Below are 9,620 nucleotides of genomic sequence, written 5' to 3'. Positions count from 1 at the left end.
GATGAACTAGATGCCCAGGAAGGCAAGTTCCTGATTTTAAAAAACTAACAATGTTATAAGGGAGAGTTTGGTAAGATGAACACATAACTGGTGGTCAGAGGCTTCGAAGAGGAGAAATATTTAGATGGCGATATGGTGGGGGTTTCATGGGTAAACGAGACTTGAAATTAAATCTTAGAAGTCTACCAAGGGAAATGTAGGGCTAGCAAGGACACCCAGAGCAGAGAGAGCGAAGAAAGCAAGGACAAGGAAATGGGAAGGTGAGGTTGGACATAGAAAGTCCCTTCCTGGGGATAGGGAATGCTTGGGGGGTGTAGTGGGGAGGGAGGGAGAGAGACTGGCAGGAAATCCAGCTGACTCCTATGGAGGTTTGGCTTCATTTGGTGGCAGGGGGTACAGCGCCCATGTTTGAGAAGACAAGTGAAATAGAGCTGGTCTTCTGGCAATCACTAGAACTGTGTCTAGCGCAGATGTGACAGGCATGGGGATGTTGCTGGTCACTCCTCCTGGGTGTGCCCTGGCATCTTGTTCCTGCCTGGTCCCATCTGTTTCTGTTGGTCTCACTAGAGTATGAGCTCCTTCAGAGTAAGGACAGTGTCCACTGTGACACTGACCAATGAAAATCTGATGCAAACCGCAAATGTGAGCCACAGGTACAATTCTCGGTTTTCTAGCAGCCACATTAAAATTTAGTAAAAATAAATGGATGGATCCCATTTTAATTATATACTTTATTTAACCCAATACATTCAAATTATCATTTCAATGTGCAATGAATATTAAAAATTACCGAGAGATTTAATATTCCTTTTTTTATACTAAACCCTCAAGCTTTGATAGATATTTTATGCTTACAGCACATTTCAATTTGAACCAGCCAAAATTCAAATGCTTAATGCCACTTGTGGCTAGTAGCTACCATATTGGTCAGGACGTGGGTCTAAAATATAGTGCCTGACATCCAGTAGGCACTCAGTAAATATACTGAGTGAATGAATGAATGAAAAGTGCCATCTCTAAAAATACTCCTGGCAGGGCCCCATTCTCAGTCTCCATTGCAATGCCCCACTTGCTGGGGATGAAAGGTTATGATGAATGTATTGAGAGTACAGGAAAGGAATTTTCTCATTTATTCAGCTACTCACCTAACGTTTGAGATTCATTCTCTCTACCTCTGTTTAAAGTTCTTGATCTCTGAGCCAAGAACCCTGGAGATGAGCAGGCAAAGTGAGGCTAACTTGACCAATGCAAAGTATTCAATGAGATTTCTCTTTCTAATGAGTCTAAAGACCACTCCCCAATTCCTTTCTTCTCGTTCCCTGATTAATAGTCAGTTTTGCCTCCCCCTGCCTGTCACGTGGAGAAACACACACACATCATCATCATCATCATCACCATCACCACCAAAAGCCCCATCTTCTTTAAGTCTTTTCCTAACCACCATGAGGTTCAGGTCTCTCCTCCAGAAAGGCTTCACTCACAGAACATCCTCCATCAGCTGCATAGAGAAGTGGAGGGAGGCTCCATTTTACTCATTACTGAAGGCCCAGGGCCTAGAACAGTGCCTGGAACACAAAGGCTACATGACTATTTGTCGAGTGAGCCCAGGTCCTCTGCTCCCAGTCCCTGCTTTGCCCACTGTTCCTGGAGCACACTTTTCATTTCTCATGGGTCCTCTGCTGAGGATATGTCCTTACGCCTGAGAGCCTGTCCGTGCCAGGCAGTGAGGACTCCTGTGGAGAGATGAGGACAGGCTGAAACTGGTTTTCTCCAGTCCCCTTAATCCCAGCCTTTTTCCATTTGAAAAGTATGTCACCAACTCCACCCTCTCAAGGTTTACTGTAACTAAGTACCACCTATACTATTATTTACATAATATTTTTTTAATGTAAGTCAATTCACTTTTTTTTCTTTTGACTTAAAGCTGTTTTTAAAAGAAACTTTATAGCATTACCATAAATGGAAGACCTGCATTAATGGCCATATATAGATAGCAACCATAAAAATAAACACAGTGAAACAAAACGGTGGTATTTAATTCGAGCCCTGGTTTAACAAAAGATGAGCCAGCCTAAGAGAAGTATTAAGACAAGCCAGACCCGAGCCGAGATTTTCTCCATAAATCATCAGAAGGAGATTTTTAAAAACATCTCATTGAAATGTCGTGTACGTGCAAAAAAGTACACACATCATAAACTTGATAAACATGCACAGTTGGTCATCTCACATAACCAGTATCCAGAGGAAGAAAGAGTAACATTGCTCAGAAGTCCCCTCTATGCTCACTTCCAGTTGTTACCCGCCCTTCTCCATGGGCAACCATGATCCTGGCTTTTTCTACCATCGATGAGTTTTGCCTGTTTTTGCATTACATATAAATGAAAACGTACACTATGCTGTCTTGTCCTCTCTGGCTTCTTTGGCTCAACGCTATGCTCGTGAAATTTTTCCATGTTCTCGCATGTAATTTTTGGTTCCTTCTCATTGCTGGGTAGCGTTCCATGGTAGGCAGTCACCATGATCTATCCGTTCTTCTGTTGATGGGCATTTGGATAGTTTCCTGTTTTTGACTCTTATGAACACAGTTGCCATGAATGTCCCAGAACAAGTCATTTGCTGAGCATGTGTGCTCATTTCTGTTGGGTCTATACTTAGGTATGGAATTTCTGGGCCATGGGGTATACATATGTTCAGCTTTAGTAGAGAAAGCCAGAAAGTTTTGCCAAGTTGATGTATAAGTCTATACTCTTATCACAATATTTATGGTGTGGAGGAGGGGAAACTGTCCCCCCCCTTCTGGTTCTTTTAGCTGACTGAATAATTACAATGAGGTAATTCACAGAACAATAAGAAGAGCAGATGTTCGATAATTAGATGTTTGCCCTGCCCTGTAGATAGTTCATAAAATGTTATTTCTGGTAATAACTCTTATTATGGACAAGGCCCCTAATTTAAATTTTCCTAGGTAGCTGGGGGTGTGGAGCAAAGGTTTCTCTTGAGCTCAAAGGTTTAGCTCAAAATAATCCATACACCACAGGGACACATCTTGGGGCGACTAATTTGGAACCCCCAGAGAGGATTCAACTCACTCTCCATTCTTGCCAACACTTGGCCTTTTCCATCCTTTTTAAATGTACTCATTCTGGTGGATATGCAGTTTTATTTTATTGTGGTTTTATTTTTTAGTTTCCTAATGACTGATGAAGGTGAATCCCTTTTTAATGATAGAAGAAGAGGAATTTTAAAAGGGAATCATGTCATATGATGTTATATAATGTCATGCACATGGATCATGATTAAACATCTTGAGTAACACCTAAAATTTACTATAGAGGTTTTTGTCTGAATTTTGTTAATGTTTCAAAAAGAAGCAGAAAAGAATTCGAGTGTTGCCTGAGCAGAGGACGTATTCTCTACTCTCTATCCATAACCTTGGGATCGCCCCAGACCAGTGCCAGCTCCTCCTTGGTGAGTCTTGAATCAAAATACACAGCATAAAGATCTTTTCTGATCCAATTCCTTGGTTGGAAACCCCATAATGAAAATCTGAGGAGTATCACTGTGAAAAAGATGGAAAATGTGCTCTGGGTTAACTAAGAGGCCAGGGCTGCATGCTTTGTGGCGATTTCCCAAACGAGCTTCAAGTACTAGGCCAGCAACTTGATCCATCATCATTATTGATCACCATTATCACCTTTGTCTTCAGAACTTCTTCACCAATGCCTCTTCCTAGATGTTAGCCTAGGCGTTTTTGTGGCCTTGTCCTCTAAAAGTTACTGAATTGGGTTGAAGGACTCTAAAGTGACCAAATGAAGAGGACACAAAACAAAAGGGTCCGAATGAGAATGTGAGTGCTGGAGGCTGGTGGAGGAGTTAAGAGACAGGGCTCGGCGGCCAACTGTCCAGCTCCTCCACTCACTCACTGCCTGTGTCATTTGGGGCAAGTTACTTCACCTCGCTGAGCCTCAGTTTTCTCATCTGTAATATGGAGATGATAATAATGGTACCTATTTTAGGGGGTTACTGCAAAGAGTAAATGAAATGATCGAGGTGAAGTCCTTAGCACTCTGCCGGCACGCAGTCCTCGACAGCGGATGGTCGTGCTGTTATTCCTACCGTGAACTCATGGGGAGGGGCCCGTGTCCTTTGACAGGTGCGGGAGTGGAGAATGAGGTCGAGTTCCTAAGATCAAGGTCACGAAAGCACCACGCACACCCCTTCCTCTAGTGAAGCTGGGAACTGGTTTGCAGGTTCACCGAGGGAAACTTCGCCAAGTTTGGTAGGAAGGCGTGGGAGTGGTTCCCTGCATGTCGTGATGGAGGAAAGGGATAACTGGGTGCACAGAACCCCCAGGAAGTACACTGAAGAGTAACAGGAAACATATAGGGGAGCACAGTGGCTGTCAGAGGCCTGGAAGAAGGCAAGGAACCAGCCACGGGGGTGCAGAACCTCTGCCTACTCTCAGCAGGAGGTCCAGCTGGTCTGATGGCCATGGCGACAGGAAGTCAAGAGCAGTGACAAGAGGGAAAAAGGAACAGAATTAAGAGTGGTAAGTCTATGCAAACACTCTCACAGTTATTTCGTTTAATTCTCATAAGTGTCAAATGAGGCCAGAGAGGTTAAGTGACCCATCCAGGGTTAACCACCAGAATATACTAGAGCCAGATGTCAAGCCCTCACCTTTCCACTACCCCAGGGGAGCCAAGAAAACAGAATTCTAATTAAAGATCTGCTGCTAACTTCCAAGTGTGTGGCCACCTGTGTCCCCTGTGCCCCTCACAACCCGCACTGCCATTGCTCTTGTTCTGGTTACCTCTTAATAGGTAACAAACCACCCCCAAAGCTTAGGTCTTAAAACAACTATTTGTATTATCTCTCTTGGTTCTGTGGACTGACCGGGCTCAGCTGGGTAATTTTCACATGGGATCTTTCATGGTCACAGTATACAGGGACTTGGGTCATCTCAAGGCCTGTCAACTCGACATCCAAAAGCGTTGCTGACTCACTTGGCCAGCAGTCGAGGCTGGCTGCTAGCTGGCAGCTAAGCTAGGTGGTGGGTTTCGAGAGGGAGTACCCCAAAAGTGAGTGTTCCAGGAGGCCAGGTGGAAGTTGCAAGGCTTCTTGGCATCCAGAAGTCTCACAGCATCGCTTCCCCTACACTCTGTCAGTCAGCAAGCCAGCCCATCTTCAAGGGAATGGCGAAATGGTACGTGGGACAGAGGTATTATGGAGGCCATCTCCGGAAAGCACAGTAGGCACAGCCTCCACCCCCTCATCACTGATGAGAACTTCCGTATGTAAGCCAGGCCTTCTCTTCTCAAACTGCTGGTCATTCCCTGGGAAGCAAGGGGCAAGTACTGCTCTCCAGAGGCAGGCTGGGAGAAATGAAAGGAATCAATGCTTTTCCTCCACTGGGTCTCTCCTTCCTGCCCAGCCTCTGAGGCTGGGTTTTACAAAGATCACCACAGAGTTCCAAGCCTTGGGTGGAAGTGCTACTCATTAAGTGAATTACACTTTTTCCCTCCTCTTTTGAAAGGCTGTTCAGATCAAGGTGTTGTAGAAAGTCTGGATGGGTTCAGGACGCTGGGACCCAGTGCATCTGAAGGAGGGGTGTTAAGCAAAGCATCTCTCCACTGGGATTCTCTAGATCAGGGGTCAACGAACTTTTTCAGTAATTCTTCTGGTCTGTCACAACTACTCAGTTCTGTCGTTATAGCTTCTGAGCAGCCAAAGACAATATTCAAACCAATGAGCGTGGCTATGCTCCAATAACATTTTATTTACGAGAATAGATGGAGGCCAGAATTGGCCTGAGGTCTGCAGTGTGCTGACCCCTGCTCTAGGGCCTCATTAATTATAGAGAACAGGCTTGCAAAGACCGTCAGGCCCAGGAGATAATATAGACCCTTGAGTATTACTTCGCAGCCTAGATCCAAATGGCTGCCCATTGCGACTTTCCCACAGCGACCTCAAAGGAGCAATAGGATTCCTGCTGGAGAGTCCGCTCCATGAATGTCAGGTTCTTTACCAGCATCCCAGCTCCCACAGCTTCTCTCCTGGTCCTCACTGTCAGGATCCTCACTCCCTCCCAGAATCCCACAGTGAGGTGTCTGGGTCCCCTATGTCACCAGTAGAGAGTCTCAATCCGGCATCTGGACAGAACCCGATAGACCCTCCTGGCCATCTAGGACAAGACACAGAGTCAGACAGGGTGCTGCTCCCTGAGACTTCTTGGAGAATGAAGGCAGGACAGGATAGGCAGCAGGCACAAGGAAGCCAGGCATCTGCCACAGGTCAGAGCGGGAGAGAACTGACTTTTCTGAAAAGGTTTCATGCCGGGCACAGCATCTGTGAAAAATCGGAGTGGGGTACTGCCTCCATTCGTCGGGACCGCCCCGCTCCTCCCTGCTGCAGGTTTTCTTTCTAGGAACAAAACTATATCTGTTGGGCGATACTCTGATACTCTGGAATCGTTAACTAAACCTTTCAAGCCCTGGCAAACGACAGCCCGTCTTATTCTGATGGGAGAAGCTCCTGAAACAGCAACAGACAGTCTCGATTCCAAATCTGTCCGCAGACGCCCCTCCCCTCCCAGGAAATCCCTGCAGCCCCTGCTCCCTGACCCTCAGCTGGGGGAAAGACTGCTCACACTCACCAATGCCAGCCCCCCTCAATTCTAACAGACTCTTGGTTTTGAGTCTTCACTTCACATTTAGTAACTTTCAGTTCACTTTTAGAATTGTTGTACTTGCTTTTTCTTCCTCTCCTCTCTCCTCTCAGGGGTCTCTCTCTCTCTCTCTCTCTCTCTCTCTTTCAATCTCTCTCGCTTGCTCAATGGATCTTGGCCACACAATAGTGTCTGAGCAAGCTTGTTCAGGCCCCTACAATTATCTCATCTCCCCATTCCCTCCACCCTCACCCCCTTGAGGCCTCTGAGAAGCAGGCAAAGACAAACAAATAAAGGACGGGAAGGGGCCCAGCCAGCTTTTGCAAGGCCCCGGCAGTGTGAAATAGCAAGCTCACTCGCTCAGCTTGCCTTCTACTCCCCACGGGCACCAGCTTCACCCAAAGTCCCAACAACAAAAAAAGCTGAACCTACAGGTGACACCCAAGTCCACTGCAAAAGCGTGTTGCAATGCAGGCTCCGGCATCTGTGTGTCCAGCTGAGCACACAGACCTCCCCCATCCCCAGTCCATTCACTCCCCTCAATGTCACACATACTTCACGGCCCCAACTCCCTTTCCAGGAAATCTGTTGTCTCAGTGGAGAGTCAGGGGGAGCAAGAGGTTACTACCAGCACGTAGGCCGTTTGCTCTCTTACTAAATTGCTGCCAGTCCGTGGTAGTAAAAACTGGCTTTGCAAGGCACCCTTCTGCCTCCCCACCTCTCTCCCACCTGGGGGAAGGCTGGGAGGACAACACGCTACAATTTCACAGGCAAACCTGTTTCTCCAATGGGAAGCCAGCTGGGGAGACGGCAACTGCTCAACGGAGATTGAGGGGGGAAGGGAGGGAGACCTGAGTTTGGAAGGAAATGATGAACTCATCCAGTTTGGAAATTAAGAGCCATTGAGGAGGGGGCTAGCAAAGGATCCTTCCCCAAGGGGAGAGGGGCCCACTCGATTGGGGGATTCTTTATGGGCCGGCATAAGGATGAAGGAAGCCCCTGCAGGAGGAAGCCTCTCTTCTAATACCATGCTCGCTAGAAACACCCTCCTGGAGGTAAGGCAAACCTCCTGTCCCCACTCATGGCTCCTAACACTGCCATTAAAGAATGGCGCTCTGGGCAAGCTGTCCTGAGGTCTGAGTTTATATTGCTTTGTGTTTCTTTTTGCGTCTCCCATCCATCTCCTCCACCTACCATGACTCCGAAAGCTGGGTGAGGGCAGGCACTGGTGTTCTCTGATTCCTGTGCACCCGTCTTCCTGTACCCCCAGCACATATCCCTCTGCTGCCTGGCTTTGCCTGCAGCAGCCAGAGATTACCCACCCTCCCTACACGCCGACAAGCGGACAGCTTCAGAGATTCCTCTTCGCTCCAGAGCACTGGTCACTCCACTGACTCTGGGCTGTGGGCAGGCAGCAAAGCCCCGTGGACTGAGTGCCGTTGTGTACCGAGCTGACGCCGAGCAGCATTTTCGAAACATCACTCATTCAGGAACCTGCTTCTCATTTTTGCCATATCTTTGAACCACCTTGATTATTGTTATTTCCTTAATCTTTATCTTCAAACCAACACACTTATTTTATTTAATTAAAATACTGCAAGCAATAATGAGTCTGACAACACCAGTTTAGTATACTACTTTTTCTTTATACGTGACAACAAAATACATACCTTGTCCAATAAAAATGACCTCTGGCATACCACCTAAAATCGGCTTACGTGCCATACGTTGGTACAAAATGTACAAGATATTTTAATCTGCAGGGCAAGTTCAGTATTTTACGCAAGCCTCTGAGGTTCAGTACCCTCATCTATAAAATGGGAATAAAATGCCTGTTCTTTCTTCACGAGATGATAAACACACCATGAAAGGCAATGGGCAGTATAAAAGACTATCAAGTAGAAAGGAAATTTTTAATAGGAGACATGGCCAGGAGAATGGCATCAAGTTTAATGAGCATGAGAATTCTTTTTAAGTAGAAATTGCTAAAAAAGGAAGGAGTAGAGAGTGCTGTACATACTCAAAAGAATGGGAGCCCTGCAACGGGTACTGCAAAGATATAACAGAAACGGTCGAGAAATGTACAGACTATTAAAAGAAACAATACCAACCCACATGAAAAACACAAATAAAAGAGCCTATAGGGAATTATGGCTCCAATTATAACTCTTATCGAGCTGTGAATGCAGAGCGAGGGGACAAGAAGCCTCTGGATGGATCGCGGGGAGCTGCGGGGAGCTCTGCAGCCTACGCAGTGGGCTGGGAAGGCTTCCTGGTGCTGTGAGAAATCAGAGTTCTGGCTGCTTGTTCGTGAGGGTGTTTCTGGAACCCTTTTTTCCTCTCCTGCACCGCATCTCCACATTCCCCTTGAGTTTCCGCTGTGGACAGTGGGTGCCTGGTAAAAACTGCTTTTCTGGGGACTGGTGGTGGCAGGACCTCAGGGCCATCAGAGGCAGCAGCACCTGTTTCTCTGAGGTGTCTCCCAGCGCTCAGCACCCTCTGCTTCCCTGAGTTCCTTCCATAGCCCCCCACTCACCCTCCGTCACCCACAGCCTTCGTGTGTACCTTCTTCTCACTGAGAATCTTTCTGACTGCCACCTCCATTGAAACCTGCCTTCCTCACTTTCTGCAAAGTGTTTCTCTCTCCTCTCTGCAACTTGTCACAGTTCAACTATTTCTATCTCCTGTTTTGTTCCTCTCTGTCACACTGGAGCTTATCTTGGGGTTGGTCTCTTTCTTGCTTTCACTCTGCGTTCTCGGCCTTTTTCCCTCCATCATCGTTATCTTCATTATGGATATTATTTTTCATCTCCATGCCCACCCCCAGCTAGAAGCCTCTTTCTGTGACCCATCTCTTTTCTTCCACGGAAGAGCTCTGCCATATTGTGAGAGTAATCAGTGCACAAGACTCTTAGGCACCATTGTCTGGGGTTTGGGCAGAAGGGAGAGTTTA

Source organism: Pteropus medius, unplaced genomic scaffold (assembly GCF_902729225.1).
Source record: "Pteropus medius unplaced genomic scaffold, Ma_sr-lr_union100, whole genome shotgun sequence".
Lineage (NCBI taxonomy): Eukaryota > Metazoa > Chordata > Mammalia > Chiroptera > Pteropodidae > Pteropus > Pteropus medius.
The sequence above is the reverse complement of the archived record's forward strand: the minus strand, read 5'-3'. Positions refer to the sequence as shown.